This window comes from Panthera pardus, unplaced genomic scaffold (assembly GCF_024362965.1).
Source record: "Panthera pardus isolate Hobbes unplaced genomic scaffold, ASM2436296v1 HiC_scaffold_25, whole genome shotgun sequence".
Classification (NCBI taxonomy): domain Eukaryota; kingdom Metazoa; phylum Chordata; class Mammalia; order Carnivora; family Felidae; genus Panthera; species Panthera pardus.
Window position 1 is genome coordinate 13,786,423 of NW_026526821.1, and position 25,708 is coordinate 13,812,130.

Sequence of the window (25,708 nt, forward strand, 5' to 3'; positions counted from 1 at the left end):
TCTTGAGCAAACCAGAATGAGCTGAACATGTACCTTCACTTTCTGGAAAACCCTTCAGTCCCTGGGAAACCAGGATAGTTGATCACGCAACATATAAGTGTTACTGTTATTACTAGTGTTAGTATTTTAACAAGAATCACACATCTGCAACATGTAAATGAACTCAGCCCTGCCAGCATCTTTCTTACTAACCCTGGTGGAAACAGCAAGGTCCCACCACATCCCGCGCCGTCAGAGGCAGCAGGTAGAAACAGCAAACAGAAGCTGCTGTCTTTAAATAAAAGGTCTGGCTGGGACTCTGAATAACTCATTTATTTAAATCTTTCTTTCCCACACATAACAATAGCCCCTATTTATTGAGCACCTGCCACAGATATAGTACAGTAGGCAAAGCTATTTACACAGCTCATTTAATCCTTGACCAACTCAACAAGCTAAGTATTAGCTATTATCCCCAGTTTTTTAAATATTTACTTATTTTGAGAGAGAGACAGAGACAGAGAGACAGAGAGAGAGACAGAGACAGAGACAGAGACTGAGCGGGGGAGGAGCAGAGAGAGAGAGAGAGATAGAATCCGAAGCAGGCTCCAGGCTCCGAGCTGTCAGCACAGAGCCCTTCGCGGGGCTCGAACTCACAAACCGTGAGATCATGACCTGAGCCGAAGTCGGGCGCTTGACCGACGGAGCCACCCACACGCCCCTCAGTCTTTTTTATTACAAAGTAGGTTAGGATAGAATAAACTAGAAGAGAAATGAGGAGAAAATACTGCATCACACATAGCAAAGTATTCCGGAAACTGGCATTTCGGGAGCGTGTATGCGTGTATACGTATCTACACATGTACCACCATGATATAAAGTGTATTTCTCACTGTGAATCGAGATCAAAAATGTTTGAAAGCTACTTTTTTTTACCCGAGTCAAATCTAGAATACAGATGTGTTCCATTTGACTCATACAATGTTTTACAAAGTCTAAATTAGTTGCCAGTATTTGAATATTGGTAGATTTTAAATAAGGATCTGAATTTCCGGCACTTTCTGGCTTCTTCCGAAACGTAAACCGTGAGGGTGTGGAAAAACGGGGTCTCCCTTCCTGCACGGCCAGTATGAGGGGTGGGGGTGGGGTCTCCAGTTTACCGCTGTCCTTGCCAAGAGGCTGAGTGAGTTATAACCTATTGTCCTACACAAGCCAGCTCTCTATTCCTTGCATCCCTGGCTCCTGGTGTGCATTTGAGTTTGTCACTCCTGCCCAGAAACTGAACTCCATCTGAGCCGGGATTATTCTGTTGTGTTGTGTTGCTTTGTTTTAAGTAACCTCTAGGCCCAGTGTGGGACTTGAACTCATGATCTTGAGATTAAGAGTCGCATTCTCTACTGACTGAGCCTGACTTGATCCCAAACAGATAGCAGTACCCTAGAGTTCCAATAGAGTTTAGAAAGAAAAGGGAGGGAGGGAGAGAAGGTGAAGGGGAGAGAGAGAAAGGGAGAGAGAGAGAGAAAAAAAAAAGCCGGCCTACCAAAGATTTTTAGTCAGCCAGAGCAAACCAAAGAATTAGTATGGATTCCTTTAGGGGTGCCTGGGCAGCTCAGTCAGTTAAGCATCCCACTCTTGACGTTAGCTTAGGTCCTTGAGTTCAAGCCCCACATTGGGCTCCACGCTGGGCATGAAACCTACTTAAAAAAAAAAAAGAAAGAAAGAATAGTATGGGTTCCTCTATCCTTCATTTCCAAACACAGAAGATACGGCAAGGCCATTTTCTTAAAACAAACAAACAAACAAAAAAACCAAAGCGCCCATTATTCAGATTTAGCAGCGTGTCTCTGTGAACCAGATCCAGCAGCCATGTTGTGGGATAAAGACGTTTTTAATGAATCAAAATATGCCATCTTTGATTAGTATTTTTACTGAATTAATGCAAATGAGACACGATTTGGGGGAAGCTGCTGGTGCAAATAAGGGTGGTGAAAAACCTGATTGAACTTCCCCTCCAGAGTCAGTCGGCACTCTCCCTGCCTTGTCAACCCCCCCGAGATGAATATCTGATGTGCCAGGGGTAAATGAAAAGTCAGTTCGCGGCGACGTGAGCCTCAGTTCCTTGGGATTAGGTGTTTGTAACTGGGTGAGGGGGGAAAGGAGGATCAGGGACGCACACACGCTGTCTTTCCAGGGCTAAGCGGGGTTTCGATCGGCAAACTTTCTGTAAATAAACACACCGGGCTCTTTCAAGGCCCTGGACTCTGGATGCCACTCGAGGGTCTTTCCAGGGCTGCGAACTTTTATGAGTACCTTTCGCAAGACTTCAAAAGCCAGACGCCCTGGCCCCTTGGTTCTTGTAACTGGCAATTAGTGTATACAAGGCCTCCTCTCCCAAAAATGAAGGCCTCGTTTTGAACAAATAGCCCCCCAGGTTTACAGGGGCCCCGAATAAAGGCTGTTTGGATTTTGAAGATCCACCGGGAGTCCTTCGAGAGATGTCTTTCTTCAGCACAGTTTTCATGCAAGGAGTTTTGGTTCAACTTCATTCAGGCAAAAAAAGGTCTAGAAGAGATTCTGGCTCGACCAGAATTCCCCAAAGCTGAGTCACTCACATAAGGCCTTTGGGATTTTTGCCACAGCCACAAACCACCTTGGTATTATTTACTTAATATTTTTTATTTAAATTGACTCGCCTTTTAATTTAAATTTCTTTAAAAAGGAAAGTGTGTATGATCTGCTTTTCTTCCTTAACTCAATTGTGGTTTCCTCTGGAAAGCTGAGATAATATCCAGGGAGCACTTGACTACATGCTATTCAACGTGTGGCCCACAGTAATGCAGACCCTCAGGCTCTAATTCAGAACTGCCGAATCGGAAGCTGCATTTGATTTTATTCATTCATTCATTCATTTATTTTAATTTTAAAAATTGTATGTATTTTAAAAATGTATTATATTTTTGAGAGAGACAGAGACAGAGAGAGAGAGAGTGCAAGCAGGGGAGGGACGGAGAGAGAGGGAGACACAGAATCCAAAGCAGGCTCCAGGATCCAAGCTGCCAACACAGAGCCCGATGTGGGGCTCGAACCTATGAACCATGAGATCGTGGCCTGAGCCGAAGTCAGACGCTTAACCAACTGAGCTACCCAGGCGCCCCTATGTATTTATGTTAAATGTTTATTTATTTATTTTGAAAGAGAGAGAGCACACGTGACCAGACGAGGGGCAGAGAGAGAGGGACAGAGAATCCCAAGCAGGCACCAACCACACTGTCGACGCAAAGCCCAACTCAGGGCTTGATCCCCAAACCGCGAGATCATGACCTGAGCTGAAATCAAGAGTTGGTTGCTTAATCAACTGAGCCACCCAGGTGCCCAGAATCTGCATTTTAAAAAGATCCCCCCCCCCCCCCCCCCCCCCCCCCCGTTCCCCATAACTCAAAGGCACATGAGTCTTTGAGAAGTCCTGGCCTCAGGGACTAAGTTCAGAGAACAAGTCTTAACCACAGGTAGGAATCAATGAAGGAACTAAAGAAAGTCTGAGGAACTTTACAACTCTGCTGCCTTGGTGCAAAGCATGCTGGGATTGGGAGGTGCCCTCAGAGTCATCCAGTCACTCTAAGTGCAATTTGGTAGCATTACGGTTTCTTTTCTTACTTTCTTTTTTTTTTTTTTTTTCAGTAAACTCTGCACCCAATATGGGGCTCAAACTCATGACCCTGAGATTAAGAGTTGCATACTCTACCAACAGAGCCAGCCAGGCACCTCTTTTCCCACATTAAAAAAAAAAATTTTTTTTTTAATGTTTATTTATTTTTGAGAGAGAAAGAGAGTGCAAGCAAGGGAGGGCAGAGAGAGAGAGAAGGAGACACAGAATCAGAAGCAGGCTCCAGGCTCTGAGCTGTCAGCGCAGAGCCCAATGTGGGGCTCGAACTCCTGAACCATGAGATTGTGACCTGAGCTGAAGTCAGGCACTTAACTGACTGAGCCATCCAGGTGCCCCCTCACCACTACTCTTTTTTTTTTTTATTTTTTTTTTTTACATTTTATTTATTGTTGGTAGACAGAGAGAGACAGAGCACAAGTGGGGGAGGGGCAGAGAGAGATGGAGAGACAGAATCCGAAGCAGGCTCCAGGCTCCAAGCTGTCAGCACAGAGCCTAATGCGAGGCTCAAGCTCATGAGCAGTGAGATCATGACCTGAGCCGAAGTCGGAAGCTTAACCGACTGAGCCACCCAGGCGCCCCACCACCGTTCTTAATCTAGATGGATATGGTAATAACTTCATTTTATGGTTCAGAGGCAGGAACAAGATTTATGATTGGTCAATGAGAATTTTCCACTACTCTTGGGTATAGTGACTGGTTCAAGGATGGGGTTGTGATCCAAGCCAGGTCATTGAGGCTCAATTCTTAAAACTTTTGTTGGAACAGTTGCCTAACTTCTGACGTCATCATTTGGTAAGCCTCTGCCTGAGAATAAAGACTGCACTCAGGAAAGCAGAGACAAGAGATGAAAAAAGAAACCAAATATTAATGATATCGTTGCCTGGATCCAGCCACGCCTGAAGCTGAATGCCTCCGAACTTCTGAGATTTGCAGGCTGATTAAAATTTTTCCTAACTTTTCTTCTCCTCGGCTTTATATTTCTTGCAATTGACTGATATAACATATATAGGAATATCTATAATAAAGGGAAGGATATATTGCATACCTGGTTTTGACCAACTCAAAACAATTCACTCCTTTTATTTTGTATTTTATCATGATTTTTTTAATTCTCCCTTTTTAGATCAGAATTCAGGTTGTGACCAGGTTTTCCCCTTCCTCCTGGTGGCCATGTTCTTCCAGGGAGATGGTCCTAGTCTCAGGCTCAGCCTGAGGAATAGAATCAAGATGGAAACAGGCCAGTCATGATGATCCAGACACTTTCCAGTGATTGGTTTGAGCACTGTTATGTGATACCCTCTGGAGCAACAAGGTAAGAGGAAAAATCTGCTGAGTGCTTCTGGGAAAGGTTTTTCTCAATAACAGAGATACATGACATTGTGACCCGAATGTCTGGAATCATGGGCATTATTTTGCCACCACAAGTGAAAAAAACTGACATGTTGAAAGAGGCAGAGAAGAAATGCAGAAAGAACTTAGGTCCTGCCACTGCTTGAGCCCCTGGGAACTCTCTCTACCTGTGGTTTCTTGACAATTCCAAGCACTGCCCTCTCGGTAGCTAAATGACTACAGTAACTGGAAGCCTCACAAACCTACACCACCATCTGGGGAACAGAGAGTTGTATTTAGGGCTCTGTCTTAAAAGAGAAGAAATTGTTTCCCCTCAGGAACCTCGGCTAATATTTTATATCTCATTGGCTCTGACTTGGTTATGTGCTCATTTGTGAATCAAACATTGAGGCTAGGGAAAAGAAAATGTATCAGTTGGCTTTTGCCAATCAGAACCCAACGCCGGAGCGTTGGATAAGGTATATCCTACCCCAACACATGATATGACAGTGTAGGAATTGATGTTTGTGGTCCATAGTGCCTAGAAAGACTACAAAAAGACATTTAAGTTCTCTTCCAATCCATGGAGCCATACGACTTTGGGGGAAAGAAAGAAAGAAAGAAAGAAAGAAAGAAAGAAAGAAAGAAAGAAAGAAAGAAAGAAAGAGGAAGGGAGGGAGGGAGGGAGGAAGGAAGGAAGGAAGGAAGGAAGGAAGGAAGGAAGGGAACAAACGAACATGGTGCTTAGTATTTTGGGGGATCAAGAAAATGTGTACCATATGATCCCCACTCTTGGAGAGTTTACAAGTGAGGTTACCTACTCCTTAGTAGATCAGCTTGGAAGACCTGCCCTTCAGAGACTATATTTTTCATTGAATACTCTATTAGAGTAACACTAGCCATCGTAACAAATAAACCCCAGCATTTCACGGTTGCATAACAGAAGTTTATTTCCTGTTCACACTGCTCTCCCATGCTGTGTTGCCGGTTGCCCGACAGCTCTCCATGGTTGTCTGCATCCAGGGCTGGCAGGGACACGAGAGTGGAGAAGGCACTCACATTTCTCAGCTGCCTTGCCCTGAGCTAATACACATTGGTTTTGCTCACATTCTATTTGCAAGAACGAATCACATGGCTGCACTCAGATGCAAAGGAGGGTGGGAAATATCCCCGGTTGGGCAGCTTGCTTTTCAGTGACAATTCTATCCTAAGGGTAACTAGCCATCACTGGCACTCCGACTTTGCTTCTAATAATGGCAAGAATCCACAAGGAGGGGGAAATTCCTTGATCACGTGTAAACAATTTAAACCATATACCAACATTTCTCAGTCTCAGCACTATTGGCAGTTTGGGCCAGATAATTCTCTGTTGTGGGGGTTGTCCCGAGCACTGTAGAATGTTCTGTGGAATCTCTGGTCTCTATCCACCAGATGCCAGTAGTACTCACTCTTTCCACCAGTTGTGGCCACCAGAAATGTCTCCAGACATTGCCACCTGCTCTCTGGAGCACAAAACATTTCCATTCCCCAGAAGGTTCCCTCTGCCCCTTCCCAAACCCAGTTAAGCACTATTCTGACCTCTGTCGCCATTAGTTTGCCTACTCACAGCCTTCGTATAAATGGAACCACACAGAATGAACTGTTTTGGATCTGGTTTTCTTTCAAATACTGTTTTCCAGAATCAGTCATGTTCGCTATTGGATGCATGGGTAGTTCATTTGTTTTTATTGTTGAGTGTTCCATTTTCCAACTATGCCACCATTATTTATCTGTCCTCTTGTTGATGAACATTTGCTTGTTTCCAATGTGGACTATTATGAAAAAAAGCTGTTATGAACATTTTTTTCGAGAGAGAGAGAGTGAGAGAGAGAGAGAGAGAGTGCGCATGTGTGCAAGCAGGGAAAAGGAGGGAGAGGGAGAGGGAGAGAGAATCCCAAGCAGGCTCCACACCCAGCAACCATGGGATCATGACCTGAGCCAAAATCAAGAGTTGGACGCTCAACCAACCAAGCCACCCAGGCACCCCTGCTATGAATATTCTTGACCAAGTCTTTTTGTGGCCAAGTGCATTCGTTTTTCTTAACCCAAGAGTGGAATTCCTGGGTCACAGAGTAGGCATATGTCTAACTGTACTAGACACTGAAGTTGGCCTTTTAAAATAACTAATTTATTCTTTTCATTATTTTGGAACTAATACACATTCTAGGGGAAATGCCAATCATGGCCAGAATAAGAATAGTTAACTTGTGTATGCTATTTACTATGTGCCAAAGCACTGTTTGAAATGTTTTAGGAATGTATTAACTCACTTAATTCTCACAGCAACCCTGTGAAGTAGGCATTATGACCATCACTGTCTGCACTTGAGGAGGGACAGCCCTGAACTGGAGGGTGGTGCGGTCTGGCTCTTGAGTCTGGGCTCTGATCTTAGCCACAGCCTACTTCTATCATCTACCTGACCCAAGTATGGGGTGGGAAATAAAAGCCTCCTCATGCCCTTTCCTTTCCCCTTCCACCCAGCCCAGGCTCAGTCCCCAGGGGTAACCATTATGAGCTCTTTTTCTGCTGTTTTTCTAGAACATTCTTCGTGTTGAGGCAGCTGGTTTTTAATGGTTAAGACATTGAGGTTCAAAGCATCCCACAATTAGTGTGACCTTGGGCACATCTCTGAACATCTCTGAACATCCCTAAAAGGGGCACAGTCATAGTGCTATCCCCCAGGGTGGTTGCAAACACCAAAGCAGTTTGGGGTTTTGTTTTTGGTTTTGTTTTGTTTTAAATGTTTGTTTTTGAGATAGAGAGAGAGAGCACACGTGGAAGAGGGCAGAGAGAAGGAGACAGAGGATTTGAAGCGGGCTCTCTCTGTGCTGACAGCAATGAGCCCAGATGTGGGACTCAAACTGAGGAACAGTGAGATCATGACCTGAGCCAAAGTCAGATGCTCAACCTACTGAGCCACTCAGGTGCCCCTGGTTTTGTTTTTTTTTTTGGTTTTTTTTTTTTCTGGTTTTTAAATGTTTATTTATTTTTAGGGGCGCCTGGGTGGCTCGGTCGGTTAAGCGTCCGACTTCGGCTCAGGTCATGATCTCACGGTCCGTGAGTTCTAGCCCCGCGTCGGGCTCTGTGCTGACCGCTCAGAGCCTGGAGCCTGTTTCCGATTCTGTGTCTCCCTCTCTCTCTGCCCCTCCCCTGTTCATGCTCTGTCTCTCTCTGTCTCAAAAATAAATAAATGTTAAAAAATAAAATTTAAAAAAAATGTTTCTTTATTTTTAGAAAGAGAGAGAGAGGGAGAGAATGAACAGGGGAGGGGCAGAGAGAGAGGGAGAGAGAATCCCAGGCAGGCTCCATGTTGTCAATGCAGAGCCCAACATGGGGGTGGGGGGGAGGCGGTGTCGATCTCACAAACCCTGAGATGGTGACCTGAGCAGAAATCAAGAGTTGGACCTTAACCACTTGAGCCACAAAGGCACCCCTGTGTGTTTGCCGTTGTTGTTTAAGCATAAAGCACTCAGCAGAGTGGCTCAAGGTGAACACTCAGGAGATGTTAACTGCCAGGATCTCCAAATCTCCAAGCCCCCACAAGGCAAGAAGGGATTTTACTCACCTTATCACACCTCTTTCCCTCCCCACCCGAATGATGAAGCTTGAACGCGGGGCCCAGGGAGGCACTCAGCATCAGCAAGAGAAAGAGGAGTGTGTCTTGCACAGGCTCCTCTCTGAGGACTTCTGAAGACTAGAGCCTCCCGCCAAGGCAGTTCCAAAGGCAGTCAATAGAATTGTGAGTTCAGACCATAAATGGGGAACCCCACGATTGCAAGGGCCCACCAGGCCTGCGCTGGAGTCGGAGAGACAGCAGAGAGGAGGGAGCTGCCTTTCAGACCCGGCAGGGACTGCAGAACGAATCGGGGAGGGAAACCACGTTGGCCACCTTGGCTGACTGTGTGTGTTTACTTGGGTAGCGGTAAGCTTGCTTGGCATTCTGGGAAAAGCCGTCCCTTCCTGCTTTTCCAGCCTCTGTAAGAATAAACAGTCATGTTACAGATCCATGCTGGTGAACTACATTGTTTTTGTACCAAATGGAAACGTAACGTGTAGACTGTTTTGCAGCTTACTTTTTTTCACTTAATATTTTTGGACATCTTTTCCAGAACAATACACCTTTTTCTTTCTAAAGTCTGCAGTATGCCGTTTTATAGGCCGACCACAATTTTTTGACGAGGTTTTCTCAAACCACCCGATGATGGATACAAGGGTTGATTATGCTGTTTTCTCTCCTTTTGAGTATGTTAGCAATTTTCCATAATAAAACAGTAATAACATAATAAAGGAAAGCTCCATGCTATAATATAATTTTTCTATTTAAGCCTATAAAGTTGACTTCCCCATCAAAGGCATCCTCGGTTCATACCAATAGAAAACCACCGTTAAAAATCTAAACGTTATATATGAAATTAGAAATTGGTGAATTAAAGCTACCCAACCATGCACTGGGGAAGATTGCTTTCTCTCTTGCTCAGAGCTCATCTCAATGGCTTCCTGATTCTCTGAAGGCTGTTGGGTGAGACGGAGAACAGCTCTCAAAAGTCTGTGTTGTACATCTTAAAAAAGTGACTCCTGGAAACTGAAGTCAGGCCCCATAGGTTACTTATAATAATACACTTTTATGTAACAGTAACTGCATGCCAACTCCTCTTGTTAATACTGTATACAAGTATTAACCCATTTAATTCATCAGTCTCAAAAAATGGGTACTATTTTATTATTGTACTTGTTTTACGAAAGAGGAAACAAAAGCAGAGGGTTGAAATGACTCGTCTGAGTTCTCACAGCTAGTGAGAGGCTCACTGGGACTTGAACTCCGGGACCACCTGTTTCGTCTGTATGTTCTACTGCCTCTCCATTAGTTTATGCATCTCCTGCAATTTACTGAGTATCAGAAAAATGGGGATAGGTTGGAGAGAACAATGAAGATCATTCTGTGCTCATTCTGTGGAAACCTGAGGTATCCCCAGAAAGAACAGATCATCGAGAGGTGCCTGGCTGGCTCAGTTGGTGGAGAGTATGACTCTTGATCTTGGGGTTGTGAGTTCAAGCCCCACATTGGGTATAGAGATTCCTAAAAAAATAAATAAATAGGGGCGCCTGGGTGGCTCTGTGGGTGAAGCATCCAACTTCGGCTCAGGTCATGATCTCACGGTTCATGAGTTCGAGCCCCACTTTGGGCTCTGTGCCGACAGCTCAGAGCCTGGAGCCTGCTTCGGATTCTGTGTCTCCCTCTCTCTGCCCCTTCACCACTCACATTCTGTCTCTCTCTCTCTCTCTCTCTCTCTCTCTCAAAAATAAATAAACGTTCAAAAAATAGTAATAATAAATAAATAAACTTAAAAAAAAACCCACAGGGGCGCCTGGGTGGCTCAGTCAGGTAAGCATCCAACTTTTGATTTTGGCTCAGGTCATGATCTCATGGTTTGAGAGCTCGGGCCCTTCATCAGGCTCCTCTCTCTCTCTCTCTCTCTCTCTCTCTCTCTCTCTCTCTCTCAATAAATAAATAAACAAATAAACAAACAAACATTAAAAAAATAATACTTATATTATTTTTCTCCCCTGGGAAAGCTATAAAATAATAACCCTCATTTAGGGAATTTTGATGTATAAGACGCTGTGCTAGGAGCAAAATTCACTGTGATAACCTCATTTATATCAGCAAACATTCTATGTACTGGGGTGTGTTCTGGGCACAATAACGCAGCTGTAAAAAGGCCAACATGATTTAAACGTGTACGAAGCTTAGCGGAACTAGTTTTGACTAATATCACAGGGTAGAAGGCACTGGGCACAAGTTCTAGAGCCTGACCTTGAAAGGTCTTGCAGCTTTCACTTTCGCTGCCTTGGGACTCTGCCCTGAGTCTATCATGCCAGTAAAAGCCCTGAAAGAAAGACCACATAAGGAAAGAGACCCAGCCATCTGGCTAAACTCGCTGACCTTCCAGCCGACCGCAGCTGCGCGAGCAAACCCGGATGTAACTCTCGGAAGGACCCCCACACCAACCCAAAGAATCATAGGAAATGGGGGGACCTGACTGGTATAGTCCGTAGATGCAACGTTTGATCTCAGACTTGCAAGTTCAAGAACCACACTGGGGGTAGAGCTTGCTTAAAAAAAAAAAAAAAAAAAAAAAAAAAAGGCTCATAAGAAACAATTGGGCTTTTATTTGTTTTTGTGTGTGTTTAAGATTTTTTTTGTTTATGCATTTATTTTAAGAGAGAGCAAGAGAGCACAAGTGCACAAGTGGGGGAGGGGCAGAGAGAGAGAGAGAGAGAGAGAGAGAGGCAGAGGGAGAGAGAGAATCCCAAGCAGGCTCTGAGCCGTCAGTGCTCAGTGCATGGCTCCAACCCATGAACCGTGAGATCATGACCTGAGCCGAAATCAAAAGTCAGATGCGTAAACGACTGAGCCACCCACGTACCCCAAGGTTTTATTTTTAAATAATTGCACCCAACGTGGGGCTCAGACTTAAAACTCCGAGATCAAAGGTCACTTGTTGCCCCAACTGAGCCAGCTAAGTGCCCTAGTAAATGCTTGTTTTAAGCAACTATGTTTTGTGGTAGTTTGTTACACAAATATAGGTAACTATTATAATACAATAGGATATATGATATGATATAATGTAATAATGACATTTAGTAAGTACTGTGCAGAAAACTACTGGATGCTTTAAAATCATATAATGGAAAAATCTGACTTAATCTGACGATGGAGGAGGGCCACATAAGAGTCCTGGGGTGCCTGGGGGGCTCAGTCAGTTAGGCATCCGACTCTTGGTTTTGGCTCAGGTCATGATCTCGTGGTTTGTGGGTTCGGTTCAAGCCCCTCGTCAGGCTCCCTACTTCTGGTGTGGAGCCTACTTGGAATTCTCTCTCTTTCTCCCCCTCTCTCTGCCCCTCCCGTGCTCGTGCGTGTACTCTCTCTCTCTCTCTCAAATACATCAACATGAAAAAATTAGAAGAACATGAGCTCCTAAGCCAGGCAGACCTCCATGCAAGCCCACTTTCATCACTTATGTGCGGTGTGATCTTAGGCAAATCATGTAGCCTCTCTGAGACCCCGCAAAATGAGGGTCATTATATACTTACCCTGTTAAATGAGTGGCAAATGAGATAATAAAACACGAAGACATTGTGACACAAAAATAGGTGTTCAATAAATGGTGGCCATTTCTTTTATTAAGCAAATCTCAACACATCATTAGGGGTCTATCTTGGAGCGTGGGAGGAACTTGATTTATCTCATATCACAGAGATTCAAGCAAGGACCAAAAGAATTGATGTGGGGTTTTTTTGGCGGGGGGAGGGGGGGGATTTGTTTGTTTATTTTTGCTAATTCACAGCTGGAGCCTCAAAAAGTTAAGAGATACAATAGCATTGAAAAAGCCCGCTTTGTTTTTCTTGGTGCACTAAGAAAACAAAAATCACAACAACAAAATTGCATTTCTTCACTTGTGTGGCTTAAGCAAAATGAAAGGAAAAAAAAAAAAAGCAAGTCACTTAACTCGTGAGTTCCCCGGTCCTGTGGCCAAGGGGCCTTCCTGCCCAGTACAATCACTTACACAAGAGTGGAGTCAATACCAGCCAAGGAGCTCACCTGATCATTGTCAAAATGTTTAAATACACCATTACAATGTGCAAACAAGACTTTATCACTTTGCCACTCATCAAAACCTCCGGTTTAATTCCAGCAGCTTAAGCTTCCAAAGGAATGTTGAGGGAGGGCAGTGGGAAGGAGCTGAAATCTACACCTTCCACCAGGCAGGGCTGGTCCTCAGCAAACAATGTCCCTGGACTCGGTCCTACTTCTGACCCTGTGTGAAAACCTCTAACACTCCCTGTGTCATGAAAAGCAGACCAGAGATGGATCCAGGCTTGCTGGGACCAGAAGTTTATACAATCCAGGTGGGGGGCGGGGAGGCTTCTTAAAAAAAAAAACAAAATTAGTATAAAGGTGAGTAGTGATTTAAAATGAGAAAAGAGGGGTGCCTGGCTGGCTCAGTCTCTGGAGCCTGTGACCCTTGATCTCAGGGTTGTGAGTTTAAGCCCCACATTGGGTGTAGAGCTTACTTTAAAAATAAATACGTAAATAAAATGAGGAGTGCCTGGGTGGCTCAGTCGGTTAAGTGTCTGCGACCTCAGCTCAGGTCTCGATCTCACAGTTGGTGGGTTTGAGCCCCACGTCGGGCTCTGTGCTGACAGCACAGAACCTGCTTGGGATTCTGTGTCTCCCTCCCTCTTTGTTCCTCCCCTGCTCACACTCTGTTTCTCAAAAATAAACGTTTAAAAAAAATTGTTTATAAATAAATAAATAAATAAATTGAGAAAAGGAATCACAAAAAAATTGTGGGTGTTTTGGTAGCCGGAGTCGAAAATGCAACCCAACGTGTCTTTACTTCCTGGCCATCACACCCTGGTGTGGCCCCACCCTCTCATTGTCCAGAGTGGTCTGAATGAATCGGAGAATTCCCCAGAAGTGAATGATACACCCTCACTTCTGAAGTTATTAAAGACTTCTGTCTTAGCTGCTCTCTCTCTCTCTTTCTCTGTTTTAAGTCACTTGCTTAGAGGGGAAGCCAGCCGCCATGTTCAGAGAGCCCTCCAGGGAGGCCCACGTAGTGAGAGGTCGAAACTTCCTCCCACAACCACGTGAGTCAGCTCAGAAAAATCCTCCAGCCCTAAGTGAGCCTTCAGGGGAAGACAGCCCCAGCAACAGCCTGCCTGCCAGCAGCTCAGAGACCCTGATGAGAACCACCCAGCCAACCCTCCTGGATCCTGAACCCACTGAAACCCGCAGATAAAAGCTTAGATTTATTCATTGTTTCAAGCTGCTAACTTTTGAAGCAATTTGTTACCTAGCAATAAGCAACGGATAATACACTGGCCTTCGGAGATGCTGTTCTTTTCTTCTGTGCTGGCTTTAGGTAATATACCAGAAATGCTCACATACAAATACTTCCTGCCTGCAGCCCAGCTTCCCTGCCCACCGAAAACCTTGCACAGTTCCTAGCGCTGTTCTGTGTCCCTGCTTCCTGAAAGAGTGTGGGGCACAGAGCAGAAACTCACCCTGGACTGGCTGAATAAATGAGTAAATAAGACCCTTGCAAGAGTGATCTTTCATCCTTACTTGATGGTTCAGGAAACAGACGCTGAGAGATGTTAAGTAATGGGCTTAAGATCACATAGACTGGTGGCGCCTGGTGCCTCAGTTGGTTAAATATCCAACTTTGGCTCGGGTCACCATCTCATGGTTTGTGAGTTCAAGCCGCACATTGGGTTCTGTGTTGACAGTGTGGAACCTGTTTGGGATTCTCTCTCTCTGCGCCCCCCCCCCCCCCCTCATGTGCATAAGCTCTCTCTCTCAAAATAAATAAAGAAACTTCAAAAAAAAAAAAAAAAAAGGATCACACAGACTGAATCTTGATTCCTTAATGGACAGCCTGTAGTGTCCATTTCTTTCGTGTTTTCCACAGTGCCCAGTACATATTAAGTGCTTAATAATGTAAATTAACTGGGGCGCCTGGGTGGCTCAGTCGGTTAAGGGGTTGACTTCGGCTCAGGTCATGATCTCGCGGTCTGTGAGTTGGAGCCCCGCGTCGGGCTCTGTGCTGACAGCTCAGAGCCTGGAGCCTGCTTCAGATTCTGTGTCTCCCTCTCTCTGACCCTCCCCTGTTCATGCTCTGTCTCTCCCTGTCTCAAAAATAAATAAACGTTAATTTAAAAAAATAAATAATGTAAATTAACTGAAAGAGTTAATGATGTGACACACCTTTATCTAAATCAGGTAAGCATCTCTTTAAATGTTTTTTTTTTTAATGCTTATTTATTTTTGAGGGAGAGACAGAGACAGAGAGAGAGCATGAGCAGGGGAGGGGCAGAGAGAGAGGGAGACAGAATCCGAAGCAGGCTCCATCCAGGCTCTGAACTGTCGGCATAGAGCCCAATGCGGGGCTCTAACCCACGAACGGTGAGATTATGACCTGAGCCGAAGTCGGACACCTAACTGAACCACCTAGGCGCCCCAGGTAAGCATCTCTTTAAAATAGAAACAGGAACAATGTGGGGTGGGGGGAGCAGACAAATTGACGTTGCCTTCTTTTTATCTCAAATAGCAGTGAAGCAATTCAGTATTGGTGCACAAAAATCTAAAAAAACTAACAAAACCACTTCAAAGTGTCCAGAGACTAAAATTCAGACTAAAAGAAGTTTGTATTTCATTTCACGCATCATATTAAAGAGTTGGTTTTGTTGACTTTAAAAGGCTATGTAAAAAGCATTTTTTTCTGAAGGCTATGTAAAAACAATTTACACTTCGTGTTCCACTCTTTTGAACAGTTACAAAATCTCCAGATTGACGCACATAGTTTGGGGTCCAGCTATTCAAGAGTAACCACGGACAACTCTTCGTGGGCACTTTCTTCCCTTTCAGTGGTCGCTACAGTTAGTCAAGGTCAAAAGTTAGCCATGAGTCCTGGGAGCCTGGGGAGGGGCATGGTGAGTCATGTGACTGATCTGGCTTCCTCTGAATCCTTAAATTCTCTGAAATTGCAGTGATCGGGAAGGATTATGGGTATTCTAATTAGGCCATATATAATTTAATTTTGGAGTGGTGAAATTTACATGGTCTTCTAAACGTTCATTGAATAAACATTAAGTAAGCCTTTGAAAATTAATGGACTTGTCCACTGAGTTATTATTCACAAAAGTCTCTTTAGCTCCGAACATAGGATCTGGCCCCTGTTTGGTGCCCAGTAAATTAATGAAGTTGTTGACTCGAATGTGAGTTAATTAGACACCTAAAAGAGAATGCGTCACTCGGTCTGCCCACAAGCTCCATATCTTTTTTTTTTTTTTTTTTTTTTTTTAATATATGAAATTTACTGTCAAATTGGTTTCCATACAACACCCAGTGCTCATCCCAAAAGGTGCCCTCCTCAATACCCATCACCCACCCTGCCCTCCCTCCCACCCCCCATCAACCCTCAGTTTGTTCTCAGTTTTTAACAGTCTCTAATGCTTTGGCTCTCTCCCACTCTAACCTCTTTTTTTTTTTTTTTTTTTTTTTTTCCTTCCCCTCCCCCATGGTCTTCAAGCTCCATATCTTTTACGGCCTCCGGGCCTCTGGACTTGCTACTCTGCCTGATTATAAGATTTGATTCTGCTCTTTGCCTAGGATAGTCAGTGTCTATTGATTTATCCTCTCGATAACCATTTTCCTCTCGTTCAGAAACAAGCACTTCTTTCTTTCTTTCTCAAGTGCTATCCCTCCCCTCCCCCATTCCACGTGCTTTGGGAGGGCTGACTCCACTGGCTCCAGAGAGGGACAGGCACCTGGGTCCAATCAATCAATATGCTCCATTGATCAGAGAGAGGCACGTGACCCAACTACACTCATTGATCAGCTAGAGACATGTGACCCAATCTGGTCCAGTCAGAGCCAATTCCTTTATTATTTTTTTTTTTAAATAGATCTTATTTTTTTTTTTTTTCAACACTTTTTATTTATTTTTGAGACAGAGAGAGACAGAGCATGAACAGGGGAGGGGCAGAGAGAGAGGGAGACACAGAATCGGAAACAGGCTCCAGGCTCCGAGCCATCAGCCCAGAGCCCGACACGGGGCTCGACCTCACGGACCGCGAGATCGTGACCTGGCTGAAGTCGGACGCCTAGCCGACTGCGCCACCCAGGCGCCCCAGATCTTATTTTTTTTTCAGAGTAGTTTTAGATTCACAGTAAAATTGAGTGGAAAGTACAGAGTTCGATATTAACCCTCCCCCTCCCACACACACATTTTCCTTGCTATCAACATCCCTTACCAGAATGGTATATTTGTAGGATTAGTGAACCCACACTGATACATCCTTAACAACCAAAGTCTGTAGTTAACATGAGAGTTCACTTTTTTTTTTTAACATTTAAGTTTTTATTTTTTAAAAATGTTTATGTATTTATTTTTGAGAGAGAGAGAGAGAGCAGGGGAGGGACAGAGAGAGAAGGAGAGAGAGAATGCCACCTAGGCTCCACCATGTCAGGGCAGAGCCTGACACGGGGCTCAAGTGCACGAGCCGTGAGATCATGACCTGAGCCGAAATCAAGAGTCAGACGCTTAACGAACTGAGCCACCTAAGTGCCCCTAGAGTAGTTCACTCTTGGTGTTGTAGATTCGATACGTTTAGACAAATATGTCATGACACGTATCTACCATTACGGTATCATACACAGTCGTTTCACTGCCCTAAAAATCCCCTGTACTCAACCTATTTATCCTTCTTTCCCCCAACCTCTGGCAACCACAGATCTTTTTACTGTCTCCAGAATGTTTTAGCTTTTCCAGAATGTCATATTGCTGGAATGGCACAGCAAGTAGCCTTTTCATTGGCTTCTTTCACTTAGTAATATGCCCTTAAGATCCCTCTGTGTCTCTTCATGGCTGGATAAGTCATTTCATTTCATTTGTTCTTTTGTTTTTTTGGGAGAGTGCAAGTGAGGGAGGGCAGAGAGAGGGAGACAGAGGATCCGAAGCAGGCTCTGTGCTGACAGCAGCGAGCCCCGTGTGGGGCTCGAACTCACCAACCATGAGAACCTGAGCCAGTCGGACGCTTAACTGACTGAGCCACCCAGGCACCCTGAGTCATTTCATTTTAGTGCTGAATAATAGTCCACTGTATGGATATAACACATTCACCTACTGAAGGAAACCTTGGTTGCTTCCAAGTTTTGGCAATTATGAATAAAACTGCTTTAAACATTTGTGTACAGGTTTTTGCGTAGACGTAAATGTCAGTTAATTTGGATTTAACCAAGGAGTACAATGGTCGGATCGTATGGTAAAAGTATGCTTAGTTTTGCGTGAAATTGCCATCTGTCTTCCAAAGTGGTTAAACCATTTTCGCATTCCTGCCAGGAGTGAATGAGCGTTCCTCTTGCCCTGCTCCCTTGCCAGTGTTTGGTGTTGTCAGTGTTTTCGATTGTAGCCATTCTAGGAGCTGTGTAGTGATATTTACTTATGGTTTTAGTTTGTATTTCCCTGATGACATGGGATGTAAAAAAGCATCTTTTCGTATGTTTATTTGCCATCTGTTGATCTTCTTTGGAGAGGTGTGTGTTCAGGTCTTTTGCATGTTTTCATTTTCGTTTTTATTTTTATTAATGTTTATTATTTTAATTAAAAATTTATTGGGGCACCTGGGTGGCTCAGTCGGTTAAGCGTCCGACTTCAGCTCTGGTCACGATCTCGCGGTCCGTGAGTTCAAGCCCCGCGACGGGCTCTGGGCTGATGGCTCAGAGCCTGGAGCCTGCTTCCGATTCTGTGTCTCCCTCTCTCTCTGCCCCTCCCCCGTTCATGCTCTGTCTCTCTGGGTCTCAAAAATAAATAAATGTTAAAAAAATTTTTTATTTAGGGGCGCCTGGGTGGCTCAGTTGGTTGAGCAGCCGACTTCGGTTCAGGTCATGATCTCGTGGTCCGTGAGTTCAAGCCCCGCGTCGGGCTCTGTGCTGACAGCTCAGAGCCTGGAGCCTGTTTCAGATTCTGTGTCTCCCTCTCTCTCTCTGACCCTGCCCTGTTCATGCTCTCTCTCTGTCTCAAAAATAAATAAAAAATAAAAAAAATTTAAAAATTTTTTATTTAATGTTTATTATTTTAAACATTTTAATTTGTGTTAATGTTTTTTTATTAATTTTTTATTAATGTATATTTGAGAGAGAGAGAGAGTGTGTGTGCGAGTGGGGGAGGCCAAAGAGAGACCAGACAGAATCGGAAGCAGGCGCCAGGCTCTGAGCTGTCAGAACAGAGCCGGATGCAGGGCTTGAACTCATGAGTGGTGAAATCATGACCTGAGCTGAAGCTAGATGCGTAACCGACTGAGCCACCCAGGCGCCCCCTTTTGCATGTTTTTAAAATCTGTTTGTGGGGTGTCCGAGTGACTCAGTCAGTTAGGTGTCCGACCTTGACTTAGGTCATGATCTCACAGTCCATGAGTTCCAGTTCCACCTCGGGCTTGCTGCTGTCAGTGCAGAGCCCGCTTCAGACCCTCGGTACCCCTCTCTGTCTACCTCTTTCATGCTCTCTTTCGCTCTCAAAAATAAACAAACTTAAAAAAAAAAAAAATCCAGGGGCGCCTGGGTGGCTCAGTCGGTTAAGCGGCCGACTTCGGCTCAGGTCATGATCTCGCGGTCCGTGAGCTTGAGCCCCGCGTCGGGCTCTGTGCTGACAGCTCAGAGCCTGGAGCCTGTTTCAGATTCTGTGTCTCCCTCTCTCTGACCCTCCCCTGTTCACACTCTGTCTCTCTCTGTCTCAAAAATAAATAAACGTTAAAAAAAAAATTTAATAAAAAAAAAAATTCGGTTGTTGGTTTTCTCACTGTGGGGTTTGTAAGAGTTCTTTGTATATTTTGGATACTAGTCTTTTACGAGAGAACAGTGGTCCCCCTTTATCCTCAGTTTGAGTTTCCCTGGCTTCAGCGACCTCAGGTCAACCCCAGCCCGGAAGCAGACGGTCCTCTCCCCATCGAGCCTCGGAAAGTCAAGAGCACATACAACTACATACATACATGCAACACTACATACAACAGCTATGACGTTCACCTCACTTCATCCCAGCACGTAGACATTTAATCATCTCTCATCACCGCAAGAAGAAAGGTGAGTCCCGTACAATAAGGTATTTTGAGAGAGAGACCACATTCACATGACTTTTAGTACAGTGTGTTGCTGTAATTGCCCTGTAATTACCAGTTGTTGTCGTTCATCCCTTGCTGTGCCTAGTTTATACATGAAAATTTCTCCTACGAACGTACGTACGGGAAAAAACATGGCATGTGTAGGGTTCGGTATTATCTGTGGTTTTAGGCACTGGCTGGCAGGCTTGCAAGGGATCCCTTGTGGATAAGGGGGCCGGGCTCGGGGGGAGGCTAGTGTCTGTCTTTGGCAAACGTCTTCTCCCGGGCTGTGGCTTGTCTTCTTGTTCCCTTGACATTTCCCACACTTTGGTGGCATCATCCTGGAAAGTGGTGGTGACCCTGCCGAGGCTGCCGAGAAGACAAGATAGAAGGCAGGAGCTGCTGGCGAGCATTTTACAACCACAGAGAAGGGGCAGCCTGAGCCTGGAGTCAAGAAATAAATGAGAAGAGACAGCACACGGGCAAAAAAGGGACAAATGGCTCATAAACGTATGAAAAGAAGATCAACGTTCAGGAGACATGAATTCAAAGCGATAAAGTGGCATTGCTTTTGCATCTATCTATCCGACTTTCAAAATGAAAAAGTGTGTTGCCCAGGGTGCAGGGAAAACAGCACTGTCAACGAGACTCCGGTTTGGAATACAAGCCACAGACACGTGACACATTGGTGACTTGAGTGAGATAGAAGTGTATTTCTTTTGTGATGTAAAAGAAGGCTGCAGGTCAGCCGGAGCGGGTACCGTGGGTCCATTTTCCTCAGGGACCTGGCTTCTGTCCGTGTGCCTGCTTATCCAGCACTCCATTCTTTTTAAAAAAAATTTTTTTAATGTTTTTATTTATTTCTGAGACAGAGAGAGACAGAGCATGAGCGGGGGAGGAGCAGAGAGAGAGGGTGACACAGAATCCAAACAGGCTCCAGGCTCTGAGCTGTCAGCCCACAGCCCGACGCGGGGCTCAAACTCACAGACCGCGAGATCATGACCTCAGCCTAAGTCAGACGTTCAACCGACTGAGCCACCCAGGCGCCCCATCCAGCACTCCATTCTTAAAGTCACACATCTCACAACGTTGGCTGGAGCGCCATCTGTCACATCTGCATCCCAGGCAGTGGGATGCAGGGGGAGAAAGAGAAGAGCACACACTCTCCTTTCTGGAAGCCCCTCCTCCACTCACTTCCACTTATATCTCATTGGCTAGAGCCTAGTCATGTGACTATACCTAACTGCAAGGGAAGCTGGGAAATTTAACTTTTATTCCAAGTGACAATATACTAGATTAGAAATTGGAGTTCTCTTGGGGTGCCCGGGTGGCTCAATCTGTTGAGCATCCGAATTCGGCTCAGGTCATGATCTCATGGTTCATGGGTTCCAGCCCCACGTAGGACTCTACTCACAGCTCAGAGCCTGGAGCCTGGTTCAGATTCTATGTCTCCCTCTCTCTGCCCCTTCCCCGCTCACACTCTGCCTCTCTCTCAAAAATAATTAAACATCAAAAAACATTTTAAAGAAATTGGAGTTCTCTTAATATGAAAAAAGACAAAAAAAAAAGTGAGGAAGTGAGTAGGTATTCTCATACCCTATTAGCAGTAGTATAAATTGGTATAACCTTTCTATCCTTCTATCCCTGTTGCTTTCCAAAAAATTGCTTCCTTTGGGGCACCTGGGTGGCTCAGTTGGGTAAGTGTCCGACTCTTGATTTCGGCTTAGGTCGTGATCTCACCATTTGTGAGTTCGAGCCCCAAGTCAGGCTCTGAGCTGACATCACAGAGCCTGCTTGGGATTCTCTCTCCCTCTTTCTCTGCCCCTCCCCCACTAGTTCTCTCTCTCTCTCTCTCTCTCTCTCTCTCTCTCAAAATAAATAAATAAACATTTAAAAAAATTTTCTTCCTTTGATTGCTACCCCCCTCCTTTTGTTTACAGATAAGGAAACCGAGACAACGGATGAAATGGCTCAGCCAAGGACATTATATTAATCAGGTTTCTCGACAGCAAGTGACAGAAACCCAAATCAAACTCTGAGAATTCACAGGCTCACCTGATTACAAGGGTCATAGGTAGCAACAGGTTCAGGTATGGATGGATCCGGACAGTAAGTCAGAACTCTCTCCTCATCTCCTGGTTTATCTCCTATGTGTTGACTTCATTCTTGGAAGGCAGCTAAGCTCACCACTGTCCCACCGACACTGTACGATTTCATTCTTTCATAGGCCTTCCCATCCAGTGGCCCATAGCAGATGCAACCCTACTCCCCATCACATCCTGGTTAAAAAAGAGCACTTCTTTTCCAGTATTTCTAGTAAACATCCCAGAGCTGACTCTCACTGGACTGCCTTGGGTCACATGCCCATCTCTGAGCAGATCACGGGGGCCCGAGATGAGCCATGCTGATGTCCGGGCAGATCTGAGTCACTTGCTTATTCTTGGAGCTCAAGGATGGGGGTCAGCCCCCCTGGAACCAGAGAGACCAAGTGGGGGAGGGGAAATCCCCCAGGAAAGTTGGCGTGCAGTTTCCAGAGAGCGAAAAATGTTGCCAGGTAGACTGAAAAATGAACGTCTACTACTGTTGAGCAGATTTGGGCAGGGCCACCCAGCAGCCTGGGTCCCCAAGTCCTGGTTCAGGGTACACCACAACCACCCTCGGTCTCTGTGTTGCCTAGGAACTCATTTTTAAGAAATCGCAAAATGTAAACACAGACGAAAGGAGAAGTAATCAGAGGAAAATCGTACACGAAGGGGAGAGGTTCAGAAGGCCCCGGGAAAACATTCAACCGTGGGGCTTTGTTACCTTATTCACCTTGTCAAAACGTTTTAAAACCTGATGAATTACATTCCCAAGGACTGAAACAATTTGCAGATGTGATCAAGAAAATGCTGACAGTAATCTTTGGGAAATCATGGAGATTGGGAACGGTGAGAAGACTGGGGTTGGGCAAATGTATAGAGTTTTCGTGTTTATTTATTTATTTTTTGAGAAAGAGAGAAAGAAAGAGAGAGAGAGCGAGCGCTCAAGCGGGGGAGGAGCAGAGAGAAGGAGGGAGAGAGAAATCCCAAGCAGGCTCTGTGCTCAGCTTGGAGCCCTCATTGGACTCCACCCCCTGGCCCTGGGATCAGACCTGAGTCGAAATCAAGAGTCGGATGCTCAACCAACTGAGCCACCGGGCACCCCATGTTTAAGATGATTTAGGCAAAAATATTGGGAGGGATAAGTACCTAGTGATTTGTTAACAGTAGACCTCTAAAGAGCGGGGTTAACAAGAGAATGCTCACCTTTTACTTTATTCCCTTCTGTATCATTTGCACTTTTTACCACGAATGTCTTGCTTTTAGAACCAAAATATTTTATTTTATTTTATTTTATTTTATTTTATTTTAACCAGTATATTTTAAAAGGCAATAACAATATTTCCATCCGAAGAAAAGAGGGCAAGAAGAACCTGGGTGGCTCAGTCTTTCAAGTGTCTGACTCTTGATTTCAGCTCAGGTCATGATTTCATGGTTCACGGGTTCGAGCCCTGCATCAGGCTCTGTGCTGACAGTGCAGAGCCTGCTTGGGATTCTCTCTCTCTCTCTCTCTCTCTCTCTCTCTCTGTGTCTCTCTTTCTCTCTCTCCCTCTGCCCCTCTCCCCCACTTGTGCTCTCTCTCTAAAAAGAAAAAAAATCATCGTAAACATCAGCTAGATTATATTGTGCTTATTTTTTACTGAACTTTAGTAGCATTGGTTTCCCTCTTCTCTGGATAGTACTAGCCCCAATTTTCCTGTGTCAAGTGTTTTTCGCCCACCTACAATCCTTACAGACCAACTGTAGGGGAAGGAACTGTGATTCAAGTATGGACAGTTATTGCCTTTTTCCTGAAGCCATGGGAAGGTGGGATGGAGGGGTGTGTGCGTGTGTGTGTGTGTGTGTGTGTGTGTGTGTGTGGTCGCCTGCAACTATACGGTCCCACCTAATACTGTGCTATTTATAACCCAGTTTTATAAACTTGCAAATATATTCTGCGGACAACTTTCTGCATCAGCACATAGACCTTTACCACGTTTATTTTAATGATTATATAGCCATCCTGTTTGCTTGTATTTAATTTGAACGAGTTTCTGGGACCATTCTCCTTGACCACGATTCTAAAGAACATAGACCAGTGTTTTTCAAACCTCAGGTTTCAATACATTAGTAGGTTATAAAATTAACTTTCTGGGTCAGGACTAATATTTTATTTATAAGCAGACTAGACTAGACCTAAATGGAATAGAAAATAGTAGGGGGAGCCTGGCTGGCTCAGTCTGTGGAGTGTGTGGTTCCCGATCTGGGGGTTGTGAGTCTGAGCAGCTGCATGTTGGGTGTAGACATTGCTTAAATAAATAAAACTTTAAATAGGTAGATAGATAGATAAAATATTTTTTTAATGTGTATTTATTTTTGAGAAAGAGAGAGAGCACAAGCAGGGGAGGGGCAGAGAGAGAGAGCAGGACAGAGGATCCGAAGCAGGTTCCGTGCTGACAGCAGAGAGCCCTATATGGGGCTCACACTCACGAACCACGAGATCGTGACCAGAGCTAAAGTCCGATGCTTAACGGACTGAGCCACCCAGGTGCCCCAATAAATAAAACCTCTTAAAGAAAACTACGGAATGACATAGAAAGTACCAGAATGCACTAAATGACATATGTTAAAATCAATACTTTTGTTTCAGTATGTGTGTAAACACATGTATGCCGGGTCATAATATAACATTTCTTTTTTACTCTGGATCGCTGTCCAAAAGTTTGAAAAATGCAGCTACTGACCGTGTTATTACGACCTAACTTTTTACATGAGTCTCTTTTCTCTCAGAAACCCAGAACTGAACTTTCAAGGAATCAGGTATCTTTTTATACCTGTTTTATTGGTGATAAAGTCCTCTTCCCATTATCGAAATAACAAAACCAGAAAGCTTTGATTTAACCTTAGTAAAAGCTAAATGTAGTTCCAGGTCATTTTGGTTTTCTGTTAGCCAAATAGTTTGAATTTTCAGTAAGATAAAGGAAAGGCGGTCGGGATACGTTCCCATCCCCATGGCCTCACTGGCTTAGAGAAAGGGGAGACCCAGACAGGAAGGGTTATGTCTTACTAAAGTTTACAGAAGCCCCAGATTTTCTGATCTTCTTTAAGATGAAGCAAAAAAATTCCGTTTACTTTTGAGTTTTTCATGAGCTGCTTAATTTTTGAAAGTCCTCTATGGGGGACACCTGGCTGGCTCAATTGGTAGAGCATGTGACTTCTGATCTCTGGGTGGGGACTTTAAGCCCCACGTTGGGTGTAGGGTTTACTTAAAAAAAAAAAAAAGTCCTCATGGGAGGGTCATTTGCTATTAAATAACCCCTTCTATTTCTACCGGCATGCAAATGATTACTTGGTTCTTTAGAACAGGCATCCAAAAGCTGTTTATGCAAAGGGCCAGATGAATATTTTAGGCTCTATGGATCTTCCTCGGTGTCTCAACTCTGCCATTGTAGACCCAAAACACAATGGAATGAGTGTGGCTGACTTTCAATTCACTTTGCTGGTGGACATTGAAACATGAATTGTATAGAATTTTCATGCATCAAAAAATTATTTCTTTGATTTTCTTTTCCAACCATTGAAAGATAAAAGCCTTTCCTTAGCTCACCGGTTGTGCAAAGAATATATGCGTTAGTGATGGCAGTTTGCTCACTTTTTAATTTTTTTAATACTTTATTTATCTAGTTACTTACTTCTGTATTTATGTATTTTAAGTAAACTCTATGCCCTGTGCGGGGCTCGAACTCACAACCCCGAGATCAAGAGTCTTAGGCGCTACCTGCTGAGCCAGCCGGGGTGCCTCAACTTGTTCACCTTTTTAAATTTAAATTTTGGGGGCACCTGGGTGGCTCAGTGAGTTTAGCATCTGCCTTTGGCTCAGGTCATGGTCTCGTGGTTCATGGGTTCAGGCTCTGTGCCGACAGCTCAGAGCCTGGAGCCTGCTTTGGATTCCGTGTCTCCCTCTCTCTGTGCC